Source organism: Emydura macquarii, unplaced genomic scaffold, assembly GCF_026122565.2.
Source record: "Emydura macquarii macquarii isolate MOO-44397 ecotype Brisbane River unplaced genomic scaffold, CSIRO-AGI_Emac_v2 contig_691, whole genome shotgun sequence".
NCBI lineage: Eukaryota > Metazoa > Chordata > Testudines > Chelidae > Emydura > Emydura macquarii.
Window position 1 is genome coordinate 747391 of NW_027130828.1, and position 17182 is coordinate 764572.

Consider the following 17182-nt stretch of genomic DNA (forward strand, 5'->3'; position numbering starts at 1 on the left):
GCAAAGCCCAAAATTTAATTTGCTTTTTGCAATCCTTTTGCATCCCAATCTCCCTGTCTAATTTGCTGTCCAGAATTAGGAACTGGTTCAGAAACTGGAGGCACTAGCTTCCCCATCCTTTTAACAATCACACCAACAGGTTTCATCATGCGTCAGTGCCAAACCCAATGAGCCCCAGTGATCCAGTCTCCTCTCAGACAAGCCTTTTGCCCCCTTCTGTGCCTCTGCTGAAGTGAGCATCACACACAACATAAATCCTTTTGCAGGTTACTGGTAGGTTTCCATTCTCTCATGCTCTCTGGACAGCAATGACTGCACATATTGTTATTTTACCTCATGAGCATCAGTGGTGATTAGCCTTCCAGTCATTAATGCTACCTGTTTTAATTCATGCAATAAGATACTTAAATGACCATTTTAAAATCAATGACTTAGCAAATGCGGTGTAGTGATGGCAGTGTGTAAAGACCTTTGAGCACTTTGGGTCAAAGGCACCAGCGGAAGGCAAAGCGGAAATATTTATGCTTTTTGTTAATGGTTATGAGGATTCTATTTTAGATTAAGTATCTGTGTAATGCCTATCGATAGTTTCGTTACAGTTTCACTAAAGTCCTGCTCTTGCGCTCATTGAGGAGGGTGTGTGGGTTTTGTTTTTTTTTTTAAACTCTTGGGATTTTATTTGCACTTTGAGATTTTTTTCATCCTAAAATAAAAATTGGCCTTTAACAGGTTAATAATCTGCTGTCTCTTCTCAGCTCTTACTCCACAGGAATGGCCTTGCCTAACTATAAATCATATTAACACCTTTGGTTTTTAATCTAACTCCTCCATCTCTTCACTTGTAGCACAGGGGACCTGAGGCAGTGGGTGTGGATTCAGATAACTTAAACACTTTGTGTGCACTGAATCAGTGCTCCTTCCTCACCCCGCTGCCAGGAGCAATGCTGCTGGTTCTTACTAGATGCCTGTAGGCTCACTTTTTTTTCTGAGCTGCTTTGGGTTTGGAGAAGCTAAATCTAATTAGTTTAAATTATGAGTTTCAATCAATTCAAGGCCAATAGATTTCCTTCAAGTGCTTTGAAAAAACTGTAAACTGCCAGACCACCCCCGCCTCTCCCCCCCCCCCCCCGAAAAACCACTCAAAGCACCAAAGAAATAACTGACTCTTCGAAATAAACTACTTTCCCTTTCATTCTCTATAAAATGTTGAGTGTGACTTCGTTTGTAGGACACTGGCAAATTAAACTGGTTTCTGCTATTCTGAGCCAGGCAAAGCAAGACTCTTGCTGTAAAACCATTTTAAAAAAAATTTGGTTCTTAGACATCTAAACATTTCATTGTATCCCATTTAACCAAGGGTTTCCATCCCCCCACTCCAGTGAACCAAACACATTAGCCAATAGTTTTCAGAAGCTTGAGCCGGTAACTTTTGAAGGCCTATTTGCCCATCCCCCAGTAACAGATATAAAACAAAAGAGACAGTGAGGAAGGAGGCTGCGGCAGGGCTTGGCCTTGTGCGTGCACTGCACTTGTTGTAACACGGCGAGGCACATGGGCCTGTTGTTCTTCTCAAGCAGCTTTGTTTGAAAGGAGCCTGGTGTCTGTCACATCTCTGAGGATGCATTTCCTAGGGGAGGAATCAAATCTTGATTGGCAGGTCCTGTAGAAATGTCCATGTCATCGCCTCCTTGTCAAAATGGGACCAAGAGCTTTATTCCCACTTTCTGCAGCTGTGGAAAATGGTTCAGGGAGACACAGGCTTGCCACCCCTACCTGAGAACTGACTGAGACCTGATTAGGGCACAGGTTTAACAAACTACAGCCTGCTCTTTGCAAGGAGCACATCCGTCTAAGGAGCCAAAAGAGAGATCCATGCTAATGTAATTTGTCCTCCTGCTGCTTTCAAGATAAGAAGGGAAATGTGGTATTAATTTTCTTAGTAAAAGTGGCACCCTTCAACATGCGGAATCTCTCTCTGTCTGTCGCTTGGTGCTGCTCTGCCTTTTGGACAAGGCCGTTTGTATGTGTGAAGTTATTAAACAGAACCATATTGCCCAGCCTGACTATTAGAGCCAGCTTTAGAAAGGGCAGGTATGAGACCAATTCAAAGAGCGTGTGAAAGACCAAGTGGTGCTTAGTAGTGAGCTACAAATCCGGCTACCAGACTGTGGCAGACGTCTTTATCTAAAGAGGCCTATTTCTGCTCCCGGATGAAATCCCCACAAGATGGTTTAATTAATAATTAATTGCAGCTGCTTCTAATCCATATTTTGAAGTTCAAAAGCCAGAGGAGCAATATTGTTATGAGCCCATGATATAAAGACTTCCTTACAGACCAAAAGGCTCTGGGAACCTCTTTGCAACTAACGAAGTGGGCAGCAGATCTTCTTGTTGGTTGTTACTTCATAAGCTTCAAGTGTGTCTAGTACATAATTAGGGCTGCAAATGGTCAGCTGGTCAGCACTTCCTCCCAGTGCCTGGAGACTGCTAATAATTAGCACCCAAGCAGTGTGGAATGGGTTTTTTTCTCTCTACTGATCTTCAAAGAGGTCAGAACTGGAAGTTTGTCCAGGCTTAATGTGAAATCAGGTTGCACATATGGTTCAGCCATTCAGCATCCCACTCGTATTTCACGCCCGCCCTCCCTCATTCCTTCTCCCTCAGTCAGGCACTTTCAAAAAGAGGGAGAATGGAATCATCTCTTCCTGTGAACTCCTCCATCGGGAAATACACACACTCAGCACTGACAGCAAATGCTAAAGAAGGAGGCAGCATCCAGCTCAGGTATAGTAACAGCCACCCCATACCTTCATCCAACATTTGAAACATACCCAAACCAGTCGCTTCTTGATGTTTAATTTCATTTCGATTTCCAGACATCTGTGTGCTGGGACCAGAATGAGAAATTCTGAAATTTCAGGAGAAAGGCTTTCCCCACCATGCCGCGCTCTTAAACATGATTATTCCTAAGAGGAACAGGGTCTTTGTTCTGTAGGAATTCACCTGCCTTTTTTCCTCACCTGAAGCCAAAATCCCCATAATCCTCTGCATTCTGAACTACGAATTGACTAGAAGGAGTTGGTGATGCTGAAGGAACAATGATCTTGGTTTTGAAAAAATCCCTCCGGGGTCTCCAATCTAAAGCTGGGTGAATGCCAGCTTGAATCATTTCTTAGACAAGGGAAAAATGTTGGGAGCTTTTTCTTCTCTGTTACTGGAAATGATCAGTCTAACTGCAGTGACCCAAGCTATTGGAAGTCCTCGGCTTCCTGAGAATACTTTGCCAGGTCATTTAACAGTAGCACTCCCCTCAAAGATCCTGCTTTCAGGCAAATGTCCCTAGTAATAAGGATCAGAGAAAGCGACATGAAGAAAGTATTATGGAAAATGAAGTTATCCCTAAACAGAATGTTTGTCACTCTTTTCTGGAAGGTATTAATGGATCACTAATACGTAGCAGTGTAAATGCCCTTGTACACCAGTTGCCGTAACAGCAAACATTGACTGTCTCATGGTAAGTGAAGGGAGTTGCAGAGCAAAACGCAGACGCCGTCTCTCATGTTACTGTATTACCTCTGCTGTGTGATCATGCACAACTGAGCTAACAATGCAAACAATGATGACTTATTCAGAAAGCCTGGAAGCCCTCATTCGTTCCTATAATGACATATATCTTTTAGAGCAGCACTCTGACCTCGCACATGTAATGCACCCTAATGCCCCTGAGGCCACTGCCTGTGATTCCACATTTTATGGACTGTCTCTCTATTTATGCTTCACAGGCACAAACTCAGCAGATGCATGGCTAGCAGTTGGTCCTAGTATGGCATCCATCAGAAGCAGTTTGTCTGTTAAAGGTGATCTGCAAAGGAAAAGAAAATGGTGATTGTCCTTTGTTGTATTTATGATGGATAAAGAAGGCCAGGGAGATTTAAAAAAAAAAAATCTTGGTTTTCACCTTAGAAATATATGGCATATTGACTCCCGTCTTTTCTGTTTTTGCTGGAGAGCTCCATGGATGAGTAGAGGATGGGAACTCCTGGGAGCAATCTCTGCTCACAATTTAAGTCAAGGTGTTAGAGCTTTTAACAGATAGAGCTTCTCCCCAGTGTTTATCAGGAGATGTGTGAGGGCTCATCTACACAGAATAGCACTGGTTTAATTAAAAGTGTAATTTTCAAACTGATTTGGTTAAACCTGTGCCAAAGGCTGGGTGGACACACTTATTTCAGTTTAAACCACTTCTTTTGGTTTTGCTTAAGTCAATTAGAAATAGGTTTAAGCTAAACCAAAATAAGCCATTCTGAAACAAACCTGTGTGTGTTCACAGAAGGGTTTTCCCCTGTCTTAAACCAGTTTAGCTTTATGTTTAGAGAGTCCTGTAAGAAGTCTGAACCAACCAGACAAGCATTGGTAACGCTCTGTCTAAAAATTTCCTTCCCTCTCAGTTGCTCTTGTAACTTGTGATATCTTTGTCTCACTGGTTCTGCAGTCATCCCAGAGTGTCCTGTAGCACAAACAGCATAGATCACCTGAGATTTCAAATTTAAAAACCAACTATTAAAAATAAAAAACCAAATTCCAGACTTTCTTTATATGTCACTAAGGAGACCCCCCCCCAATTCCATTGTTTTCCCCCTTTGTGTCACTTTTAAGAGAGTTAAAGATAATTTGTTTCCCTTCCTAGTAAATATCATCCTCCCTTGTTCTGCAGGATATTTTAGTGCCACTCTTTGTCAGCATTTCCATTAGGAGCCTTTCTTTTCAAGGGCTGAGCTGTATCCTCTCCTGATTTCCTCTAGTTTATCACCCCTGGGGCTGCAAGCAGAGCTCAGGTTTCCCTAGTATTTGGAAATCTGGCAAAGAAATTAACTTTCTGCATATTTGCAAACACATTTAATATCTTTTATCTTCAGCTCAATTTTTTTTCAGAAGAAAGAAGCACTTTTCATACAGCAGGTCGGTAATTGTCATTTTATTACCAAAAAAATGGTTTTCACTGTGAAAATGGTAACAAGTTCTCTCCTGGCACAATTTTACTGTTTTTCTCCCAAGGAAAACTGATTGCTACGTAAACAGTGAAAAGCCATGCTCACTGGTATGGAAATGACAAATTTGTGAAGCAAATTTACCATGCAGAAAAGATCAGACTATCACAAGGTGGAGGTTGGCAGTTTTGGTTACTTCTAGCACTCTGGAAATTCTGAATAAGTCTGTGCCCAGGAATGTTGTAGGATTGTTCCATACAAAATATTTTCCAGTGATTTGTCTAGTCCAGATTTAAGTGTCTCAAGTGTTGGGGCTTCTAATGCTATTTTGGGAGACCATTGCAAAGTCTAACTGACCTCCCTACTTGGGATTTTTTTCTGATATTCTTCCTAAATTTTCCTTGTTTAATTTGATTCCATTAGTCTGTATATCTCTAATGCACCCATCAGTATAAAATCCAGGCACTATATACTTACTGTACATTCTCTGTTATGTAGGAGTGCAGACTAGCTAATCACAATGGCCCTTTCTGGCCTTAAAGTCTATTAATCTATGAACTTCCATTGTCCCAGTTAATGGTGACTCTTTATGCAGTGTCTGTATTTGTGAGAGCACAGCACTGGGGCCCATGTGCCAGGAAACGAGGAGACTGGACAGCCCAGAACAGACTGAACCCTTTTAGAATACATGTGGATTCCTGAGCGAATGTCTAAAAAGAGATCAGTGCTGTTATGATATTCCTATGGGGAGCTGTTCACAAGCCCTGTGGTAAAGAGAGAGGGGAATGACATGTGGGAACCTAATGCTACCATGCTGTAGCTGGCAGTACAAGAACATCCCATGGCCTGACTGTTCATGGCCAAGGCAAACAGGCCTCCTTCTCTGCAGCCAGCTCTTTCTAATCACCCGCACGAGGCCTGTCACACCTTCCAAATCCAGCACTAAAAGGAAACACACAAGCCTATGCGTCTGAGTATCCAGAGTCATATTTAAAAGCAATAAACAATGAATAAAACCAGAATTAAAATTCAGTCAGATCTAAATCCTATGAATGTATAAGAAAAAGCTGCCTGGGATTGTCTAATAAACACGGAGGGAAACACAAGGTGTGTCTGCCTGGAACTACAGAGAGAGAAATCTGCAACCAAAGAATACAACAGCGTCTCTTCAGCCAGAGCCAACCAAGTGCTGGACACATCCTTGCCACAGTCAGCTGCCCCTCCCAGCTCTGGCCGCCTGATTAGTGCAGTTCCAATACCTCCTTGAGAGCCACAAACCGGATCACAAGCTTTAGTCCCAAGGGAAGATGTCTCGTCTTAGAATTGTGCTGGAAGCAATAGAGCTGAGTTTGACCTCTGGAGGGGTACACTGCTCTGCAGATGCCATCATGTTACCATGGCTATGGCTTGGAACGCACAACTCCCAGTGTGCTACTAACATGGACATTCCAACGTGGAGGAGCAGAGGTGCTGCAGCCACAGATGCCACTCTATGCTCCGCATATGCTGTCTGTTGGTGAATGGCTGTCTCCTCTGGAAATGAATAAAGATTTATTCCTGGCCACTTTTAGACTCTTATTCCAGATCCTGGCTGAGCCACAAGTTATAAACCCACTCTTCTGTACTTGTTGTCATCTTAGTTTTTGGCAGATGAATATCTGATCTGGTCACCTCCAACCCAGAAGGCCAATAACTCCTTAAACCGGTGGTTCCCCAAGTGGGGTCCCTGAACTTCTGGAGGTCTGCTGAGGGTTATGTGGGGGTCCATCCCTGGAGACAGAATACTGAAGTGGGTACTTTTGCTGCATGAAGGATGTCATTTTGTTCTCTGAATAGCATTCTCTGCACAGTGGGACCTCAGTGTATGAGAAGTCATTCTGGCAGGGGTGTTCCCACTTTGATACACAGTTTAATAGTTGTAATAAATAGAGAAATAACTTGTAATAATTGTAGACAGTTTACTTTTGGGTTTTTTGTGAGTCTTATTTTAATTACAAAAATACTTTTAATAATAAACTAACTTAATGAATAGATTAATAACAACATGAAACTTGCATATAAAAAATGAAAGGGGCCCCGGGAATTTAGTCAGATGCCAAAGGAAACCTTGGGGGGAAAAGTTTGGGACCCACTGCCTTAAACCCTGAAGCACCATTCCCTAGGATATTCCAACCTGCTACCATTCTTCACTACTTGTTATTCTCAGTATCCTGCTCATTAGTCCTAATGGCCTTGTCCTTTGTAATCACTTTCTCTAGAGTCTCATCATATCCCTGGTCTTTTCTTTTTCCATCTCAAATCTGCGCTCAACTTTCTCTGAACTTTTAAAATCCCCAAACCTTAAGGGTTTCTGGCAAAGACTCCAGCCCGCAATAAACCAATTGACTGCTCTGAATCAGTAGAGCTCTACAGGAGTCATGAGCCAAACACGGGACCTCTCCAGTATGCTGAGGGATACCTTACAGGGCTGATTCTCAGCCGGGGTAAATTACCCTCATTCCATGGAAGTCAATGGAGTTACATCAGTTAACAGCAGCTGACAATATGGCCTTCTATCATGAAGAGAAAGGAATGTAGCACAAAAAGAAAGACTTGTAACACCAGGCAATAAACAAAATGTAGCTGTAAATGCGCAATTTCTGGAAACACCTTGAAAGCTGCTTTCTACAAAATTCCAGAAACAAGATTACACTGAGGTACATGCTAGACAGACATGTCTTTGAATCATGGAGCTGGGGCAGCCTGATCATGTTTCATTTTGGCAAGTTCATTGTGACTTTGGGTTCAGTGGATGAAGATCCATTTATTGCAGACGTCTTATTTAAGTGCTGCCTGTGTTCGCTGTTGTGTCTCTGTTCTAGCATCATGTGTGGCCTGCAATCTCCTCTACCGATTGACTATTTAGTCTGGAATATTCAGTGATCAGCCCGCAAACCAGGACAAGTCTTCTCTCCCCTTCGTTTGCCATTTGGCTGGCTCCAGCCTCCCCTAGAAGAGAGTGGAGCCTGCCCACAAAAGCCAGCCCTGCACTTTGAGACAGTCCGCTCCAGTGATTTGTCTGTAATTTCTACATGGAGGAAGCAGCTGAGGAAAGGGCTTGTAGCTGTGGGCTGAGGAGACAATCATGCTGTTATATATTCATGAAGTGATAATGTAACTACAGAGGAGGGAAAGCATTGAAATAGCAGGGACCGGGTTGTTGTAGTCCCCTTTACAACTTGATCATTGTCTCAAAAGTATAAAGGTGAGAGTCCTGAACCTGTGCTGGCATTTTTTGTTATTGGATTCCTAGACGCCACACCTCCTCCTGGAGAAGCCCTATTTTTTCCTCCAGATATCCCAATTCAGTATTTATCCCTTCGTTTACTTAGTATCATAAAATGCCGGCACCTGTTGAGTACTCTCACTTTATTTTCTATCACTGTGAAACACAGAAAGTGACACTCTCTTACCTGGCAAAAAGAGGCTGTAAAGTTGTGTGCCTGCTGCATGTCCGGTAGAACGTGCTCTGTAATATAAAAGGTAGTACTGCTTGAAAGAGCAGTGCATGATGGGGAAGGGAGTTAGATACCAAAAGACTGGCTCCTGAACTATGGAAGAGTCTGATCTTGGTTATGTGGGGCTGATGGGGCATCCAAGCACAACAGAACTACAGCAGAAAGAGGGATAGTGGGAGGGAGAGCTTGTTTCTCCCCTGAAAGGGAATGACATCCCTCTCAAGCTATGCTTTGCCAAGAAGCTTTATTATTGTAGGCGTGTTTTCAGTGTCGTAAGGAAACGCTCTGAGTGGTGATGGGAGGACTCGCCCTCTTGCTTCATGGGGCTTATAATTTTAACATAAGCCCCTAAAAGAGTGGCACAATTGGAATCACACTTGTGTCTTGAATTTTCCCCTTGGAAAGTCTTCAGAGACCTGGGCTAAAAGGGGGGGAATCTGTGTGGCCTTGAAACCCTATATAAAGTTTCTGTGTTGGGCCAATAAAAAATATCCTACCCGTTATTTTGTCTGAGCGCAATCTCGAAGGAAACATCAGGCTGAGTAGGAAAAAAGTTCTATGGTTTCAACTCTATTAATCTCAGAGCTTTTCCCCAAATATCCCCTACCTCTAAGCTCTGTCTCTAAATGCTCCGACCGTGGAAGTGATAACCTGCAGACTTGGCAGTGTACATGACGTTTTACTAAGGGAGCTTACACAAATATTATCTCAAGTGAAATGAGGGTTTAATTCTATTATCTGTAGCTTTTCTTTCCCGGAGGTCAAAAGTACAGAAAGTGGTCATGTTGTCTTTGTAGCCCAAGAAACAAAGATCTGTTTTTAGACCAAATAATTAGTCATCCAGAACTAACGTCCCACAGCACTAACCACTAAGAAAAGCTTCAGAGTGATCTAAACCAGTTTGTAGTTCTCCATCTGTAGCCTTTTCAACGTGCCAGAAGAAACTTGTTTCTTAGCTTGTCTCCGAGGAATCTCTTGAGGTGGGTGATGTATAGATGGGAGCCGTCACCATGGATACCACTGCAAGGGAATGAAGTCACTCAGGGCAGCATGAGGAAACCACAGGTCTCTTTAGCCACCCATTCCTGAAGGGCTCAGGCTGTCAGCCCCGCACATTGTTAACAGCCAGAGCCCCAGCATGCGTGGGGGCTAACAGCTCGTGACCCCCCCGCCCCCATAACAACCTGGCCACTATATGAGGGGTTATGAGCCCTACTTTGAGAACCCCTGATCTAAAGTCAGAAGGGACCAGTATGATCCTCTAGTCTGACCTCCCGCACAACGCAGGCCACAGACCCTCACCCACCCACTCCTGTAACACACACTGACCCAGGACTGAGCTATTAGAGTCCTCAGCTCATGGGTTTAGAAACTTTAAGGTACAGAGAATCCACCAGCAAGTGACCCATGCTCTATGCTACAGAGCAAGGCAAAAAACCCAGAGCCCCCTACCACAGGTTCTTCTTTGACATCTCACTTCTGTCTGGTTGGTGGCCAGCTGCTTTGAGAAACGGAGGTGACAGCACACACCTTACTTTATTAAATGTTCTGTGTTACAGCCACATACAATTTCAGTGGTAAATCCTAATTGCTGTCTAGAGCAGCTTTTGTGGTCTGAAGGGAGGTCTCACCCGGCCTCCTGCACACCCAGACATTTCCATACAGGCAGTTATGGCTGCAGGTTTGTCAGTCACAAAATAGCTTTACAATAGCTGCACCGTGAAGAAGCTGACAAGGGCTGGTCTGGAACTGGTGAGCCATGACCAGCCCGACGATGGTGGTGATAGTCCTGGAAAGGAAATGCATACAATGTTACACCATTAGGCAATGAGAGGAGCAAAGAATCACCCCCGTGCTGTTGCAAACCACACAGATATCACAGCGTGGCTAGGTAAAGCCCTTTGAATTGATGGGGGGTGGCGTCCAAGTCACATTTACATGTGTAAGAGCAGTGGGGAGATTAATGGGTGTGAATGTCACTGAACGGGGAAAGGTCTCCACTGAGGGCATCTCACTCACAGGGCAGCTCTTTGGGTCCACTACCCGTGATCACCTTCACTGGCTTTTTATCCAGATGCCATCAGCTGCTTTTTGAATCAACCCCACATCAGTGTTCACCTGATTAGTGTCCATCTTGTGCACATTTGAGGAAGAATTCACAGCCATTAATGAAACAGTTCTCTCAATCCTCCTGCCCCTTGCATTTTGCATGTGCAAAATATAAATTCTGGGAAACAGCAATACTTATCACAGCAAAACAAAGCCCCTGTCCACTGTAAGAGGGGGAGGGATCCCTTTCCTTCATTACATTAAGCCATAGGATGGGCCCCTTACCCCTCTCCTACCTCCTGCAAGAAATAAGCTGGGTAAGAAATCAGACACTTCGGGAACAACTGAGAACTGCCTGGACTTGTATTTTGTTATTATTAGTTACTGCCATTTTAGCTGTGACGTGTGAGGTGCAGATTGTGATTGCAGAGCGATTGTCCATTATCTCTGAAAACTTGTGGCAATTGGGGGAGGTCTCGGATGTTTGGAAAAAGGCAAATCTAGTGCCCAGCTTCAAAAAAGGGAAGAAAGAGGAACTGGGGAACTACAGACCGGTCAGTCTAACCTCAGTCCCTAGAAAGATCATGGAGCAGGTCCTTGAGGAATCCATTTTGAGGCACTTGGAGGAGAGGAAGGTGATCAGGAACAGTCAACATGGATTCACCAAGGGCAAGTCATGCCTGACCAACCCAATTGCCCTCTATGCTGAGATGACTGGCTGTGTGGATGTGGGGAAAGCAGTGGACGTGCTATACCTTGACTTTAGCAAGACTTTTGATATGGTCTCCCCCAGTATTCTTTTCAGCAAGTTAAGAAAGTATAGCCCATTCATCCAACTAACTCATAAGATGGGTAGAAAGCTGGCTAGATCATCAGGCTCAATGAGTAGTGATCAATGGCTCAATGTTTAGTTGGCAGCCAGTAATAAGCGGAGTGCCCCAGGGGTTGGTGCTGGGGCCACTTTTGTTCAACATCTTAATGATCTGAAGGATGGGGTAGATTGCATCCTCAGCAAGTTTGCAGGTAAACACTAAGATGGGGGTAGTGGTAGATAACCTGGAAGATAGGGATAGGATACAGAGTGACCTAGACAAATTAGAGGATTGGGGGGAAAAAAATCTGATGTGGTTCATCAAGGACAAATGCAGAGTCCTGCACTTAGGATGGAAGAATCCCATGCACTGCTACAGATTGGGACTCACTGGCTAGGCAGCAGTTCTGCAGAAAAGGCCCTGGGGATTACAGTGGACAAGAAGCTGGATAGGAGTCAGTGTGTTCTTATTGCCAAGACAGACAATGGCATATTGGGCGGCATTAGCAAGAGCATTGGCAGCAGATCAAGGGAAGTGATTATTCCCCTCTATTCAGCACTGGTGAGGCAACATTTGGAGTAGCGTGTCCAGTTTTGGGCCCCCCACTACAGAAAGGATGTGGACAAGTTGGAGAGAGTCCAGGAGGAGGTCAACAAAAATGACTATGGGGCTGGGGCACAGGACTTATGAGGAGAGGCTGAGGGAACTAGGCTTTTTTAGTCTGCAGAAGAGAAGAATGAGGGGGATTTGATAGCAGCCTTGAACTACCTGAAAGGGGTTCCAGGGAGGATGGAGCTAGGCTGTTCTCAGCTGTGGCAGATGACAGAACAAGGAGCAATGATCACAAGTTGCAGTGGGGGATGGCTAGGTTGGATATTAAGAAAAACTTTCACTAGGAGGGTGGTGAAGCACTGGAATGGGTTACCTAGGGAGGTGGTGGAATCTCCATCCTTAGAGGTTTTTAAGCTGAGGCTTGACAAAGCCCTGGCTGGGATGATTTAGTTGGGGTTGGTCCTGCTTTGAGCAGGGGATTGGACTAGATGACTTCCTGAGGTCCCTTCCAACTCTAATCTTCTGTGATTCTATGAATCTGACCATGGAACAGGCTGTGCTTTCTAAAAAAAATTGAGGAAGATCTCTGTGTAGCTCAAAAGCTTGTGTCTCTTAGCAGCAGACGTTGGTCCAAAAGAGAGATTACTGCACCCACCTTGTCTCTTTCCCAAAATTGTCAGATTCATGTTCTTCAGCCTTTTGCAGTGACAACATTTCACTTCCATACAATGAAGTCGGTATATCCGTGGTTCTATAGAGCTGCAGCTTCATGGCACTCGATGTCCCAATTCCCTGCAGAGACCACTGAAGATCAGATTAGAACTGAGGCAGTGGCATACCAGGGGTGGGGAGCCAGAGGGGACCCTATACCCCCCGGGCACCAGCCTAGGGATGGGTGCCAGCCAGGCGCTCCCTGTCAGAAGCAGCCAGGTGGGGGGGCAGTGGGACACGGGTCTGCAGACCCCCCCACAGGGTGCTGCTGCTGCTGATGGGGACGGGAGCGCGGGAGAGCAGGACATGGGCCCCTGGACACTGCCAGTGATGGTGGGGCGGAGTGGAGGGGAGTGGGACACGGGCCGCAGACAACTCCCCCCTCCACCCCCCCCGAAGGGTGCTACTGCTAATGGGGAGAGTGGGACACAGGCCCACAGACACCCCCTGCGGGGCGCTGCTGATGGGGGGGAGGCGCTGGAGACCCCCGGTATGCCACTGAACTGAGGATATTTGAAGCTGAACTGAGCAACTGGCTCCCTTAGCACCTGTTTGGTTCTGGTGGCTTTCTTGGGACAGATGTATGGCTAGAAGCTTTTTGGGCATGCTAAGATTGCTAGTGCTGGCCAAATCTGAATATCCAGCCAGACCTCGGTACCTACCCAAAGACAGATCCTGCTGGGTGGTGCTTGATCTGCAGAAAGGCCACAGCCCCTTGGGTTATGCCGGGATGATTGTAACAGTCTGTTTGAAAAGCTTTGGGCAGTCTCAGTAAGTGCTTGTGAAGTGGTGTACCATCCCTCCCTGGCCGTCTGGGACGGAGGCCATGCCCCCTCACTACAGTGCTCCTGTGGGTACTGGCTCAGAACAAGGCGGATTAGCATTGGGACGGGGTCCTGGCCTCTGCTGCAGGTCACTGGTGCCGCTGCAGTCTATAGCCCCGGCCCTCAGGCCGGGCAAGGCAGCCACGTCTAGCCCCAGGCCGGGCTAGGCAGCAGTCAGTAGGCCCCAGCCCTCCAAGCGGGGTGGGGCAGTTGGCAGTCTCTAGCCCGCTGCAGGGCTGCTCAGCGGTTCATAAGCCCAGGCCCTCAGGCAGGGCAGCACAAACAAGCAGTCTAGGGTTCTCAAGGTGACCATGCCAGGGGTGGTGTGGGATGGGAGAGGGGGACACAGGCCCTCCCAGCTCTACTGCATCCCAGCCCAGGTCCCTACCAGTGGCAGAGGAGTCTGCTACTAAGTCAGCGGGGCTCTAGCCACAACTCAGACACAGCTGCAGGCCACAAAACCACCGGACTTTCATCCAGCTCCCCAGGGCTACTGCCTTCTCCCTTTCCCTGGAGTACCTGGCTCTCTGGGTACTCAGCCAGGGCAGGTTCCACAGCCCTTCAGTGTCATCAGGGGGCAGCAGGTCCAGCAACTCCTCGAGGTCATCGGCAGATGGCAGCTCCTCTAGGTTGCAGGTGGCCAAGGGTAGCTCCAGGTCCCAGGCAGCTCCTTGGCAGGGTTGTAGGTGTCTGGTCACTCCAGCAGCCCCTCTCAGGCCTAGGACACAGGCAGCTCTCCCCTGGTGCACAAGTTAGGCCAGGGCAACTTTCCTCTACAGCAGCCTTCACCTGACTGAGGGAGAGGCCTCCCCTTTTATACTTCCTGCTCCGCCCCTCTGCTTCAGGTGGGGCAGGCAGGGTTGTTCTGGCTCCACCCACCCAGGGCCATGCAGTCCTTCCCTGTCCGTCTCAGAGGGAGGTCACGCCCCCCCATGACTGCGGTTCCCTCTGAGTCTAGACAAGAGTTGCCCTGCCACATCATGTGGTTCCATGCGCACTGATGAAACCAAATGTACAGAGGTTAAAAGACAACAGAATCCTGAATGCTGTTGTAAATGATCATACACTTGCTCACATTGGTGAGCTCTTCCTCACATGAGCGGCCCCTTCAGCTACACACTTTCGCCCACAATACCTTGTTCCTAATCCAATGGCAAGTGGAGTTACAGAATTTTGCAAATTCCGATCAGCATCTTCCTTTGGACACAGCACATAGAAAGACTCCTTGGGTTTCCATGAATTGGTGGAGGAGGAGGTTGGGACTGCTGAGAGATATCATGAAGATGACTCTGTCCTTTCCTTTCAATGGTCACTTCTGAGGGCCTTGCAGATCACACCCAGCTATTGGCAGTGATCATCAATGGATTCCCTTCGGACAGGTTCCAAGTTGAGCGTATGGGAACTTTAGGGTGAAAGCAACTTTTCGTTTCTCTGTAATAGAATGTCTGTTGTCCAATCACGGACATGGAACCCTCCAGTTCTTCCTGCTCCCTTATGGTGCTAAAGCCACTTTCCTTCACAACTACTTCAGGTTCTATTTTAACCAGATAATGCTTCCTGGGACCTTTTCCCTCCTCATGGCTGCTTGGCTGAGCATTCTCAGGTCGGAGACAACCCCAGTATAGTTTCCAGCCCTTCTGGTTAGAAATCTATGGACTGCCCTCCCCACACTCACAATAAATGCTCTGTGTATGCAGGTTCCATTGAGTTTACATATAAACAGCATGGCCTGTACAGCTGTGTGCCTTGTTCACATAGGTTATCTCCCACAGGTGTCTACATTCCCATGCACATCCTTACAAGGGAAACCTGCTGTTCTTCACAGCGCTGATACCTAGTGACTGCACTAAGTTCATTATCTGGAAAGATGATCTTACTCCTCTGAACATGACGTGTCAGCCCTCAGTGGCAATAAAAGCTGAGCATACCTGTGGGTGGAAAGTCTTTCCACAGGCAGCAGGCGGATTTGGTAAAATAAACCAAGAGGTGAGCAATTGAGCTGGAAGAAGAAGGAAGATGTTAAAATCAAGAAGCTGTTTTGCAGGCAGCCTGAACACAGAGAACGCTGGATTATCTATCGGAGCACTCAGCAAACACGGAATAAAGGAAGGAGTGGTTTCAGACAAGCAGCTTTTTCAGTGATGGAAAAGAAGTCTGCCACTCACTTTAATTCTTTCAGCTTTACTAATATTATTATTGAATATCAGAATCAGGCTTCCCTGTGCTAAGTGCTGAACAAACACATGGGAAGACACAGTCCCTGCCCAAAAGAATTTACAGTCTGAGAAGACAATGACATACAAAGGGTGGGTGGGAGAAAAAAATACTCTCCAGCCGATACAACTGGGAAACACATAGATGCAGGATAAAGTAACTGCCAGCTGAACCCACATGCCTCTCAGGCCACCATTCACTGACTGCTTTCTCAGTGGTGTTGAGGCAAAGGTGGGTCTGGAGGCTTTGCCCTAAGACTGCTTTTGACAGTCTGTTTGTCCTCTGAGTAGGCCGTGAATTGGACTCAGTTGCTTGGGGGCTTTAGTTGTGTAACAGGGTGCCTTGCATCTTGCAGGCTGGAGGCCTGTGACCAGCCAACTTGATTTCTAATGAGCCACACCTGTGTACCTATCAGGGGCTTTCCCTATAAAAAGCAGCAGGAGGCTACAGTGGAGGGAAAATGGTCAAGCAGGGCAGGCTGGGCTGGGCTGGGCTGGGGAGGGGAGGGGAGGGGAGGGGAGTTTTATTTTTTGTTAATAAACCTAGATCTCAAAGGGAGGTATCTTTGGCCACAGAAAGCCTCTGGGTGAAGTTTATTGAGCAGTCTGAGAGAGGAAATTGAGAGGCGGGATTGCCTTCAGAGCCACCCTGAGCTCAGAGGGGGGGGGCTTGGGATGCAGCCACTTGCTGACAAGTTATTTGAATGAGACAAAGTGGGAGTTATCTTTTATTGAACCCATTTCTTTTGGTGAGAGAAACATGCTTTTAAGCTTCTCTTCAGGGCTGGAAAAGTTACTCCTAGTCTCACAGCTAAATGCCAGGAGTAACTGATTGTTTAGCATAAGTGGTCAGTGCATATTTAAGGGACCATTCAAGTCTGGGTGGCCCATTAACGTTTAACATCCTGGGAGAGACATGGCTAAAACTACACTGTATACAAGTTAGTTTCGTGTTTTAGATTTAGATTTCAGTTGTGCATCATCATAGCTTAGCTGCTCCAGTGCATTAGAGTAAAAAACCAATATCTGTTCCACAAGAGATGATCTGGTTTCTGGGAAACGTACTAGCCACATTGAGTATAATTATCTAAAGTCAGGCAAATAAAAGGGGCCCAATGCTCAATGACCACCTCACTAATGTACTTTCAAAATCATAGGGACACCCCTTAAACCCTTCTGAGCTACCTGCAGCGGGAGGGTGGCACACTTTGCTGCCCTTGCTTGTTAATATTTATGGTGTTGATTCTAAGCCGAGAAAATTGGCCAGCATCTGGTACTACACAGGCGAAACTGGAAATGTAACACAATGTCCTTTTAGCACCTTTCAGAGTCTTTCCTTCATCATAATCTTATTCTATAGTGGAAATTGACCACAGGGGGGCAGGCTTGTGCCAGTTCTCTGCAGCCCATTGTGTTAGCCTTCCCTTTGTTAAATCAGCATGGCGAGGCCAGTGGTTACACATCTGGTCGGAAGGAGGAAAGACCATTCTTTCCTGTTTGGAGTGATCATTTCCTGCTGCTGGTTTTCAGGGTAGA

At 46.1% G+C, this 17182-nt stretch overlaps 1 long non-coding RNA gene across 5 annotated transcripts; it reads right to left on the minus strand.

The window, feature by feature from the left end:
• Positions 1-5765: 5765 nt before the first annotated feature.
• Positions 5766-14201, minus strand: LOC137148669 (uncharacterized). 5 transcript variants are annotated; one of them, XR_010918546.1, is made up of 6 exons: positions 13953-14201; positions 12554-12702; positions 9938-10274; positions 9353-9505; positions 8441-8496; positions 5766-6758 (listed from the first exon to the last, which is right to left on the minus strand). It is a non-coding gene; the product is annotated as an uncharacterized lncRNA (long non-coding RNA). The 5 variants fall into 5 exon arrangements; XR_010918549.1 differs by lacking the exons at positions 5766-6758; positions 8441-8496 and adding an exon at positions 13272-13353 and having other exon boundaries at positions 8693-9505; positions 12554-12690; XR_010918548.1 differs by lacking the exons at positions 5766-6758; positions 8441-8496 and adding an exon at positions 13272-13353 and having other exon boundaries at positions 8693-9505.
• Between the last annotated feature and the right edge of the window lie 2981 nt (positions 14202-17182).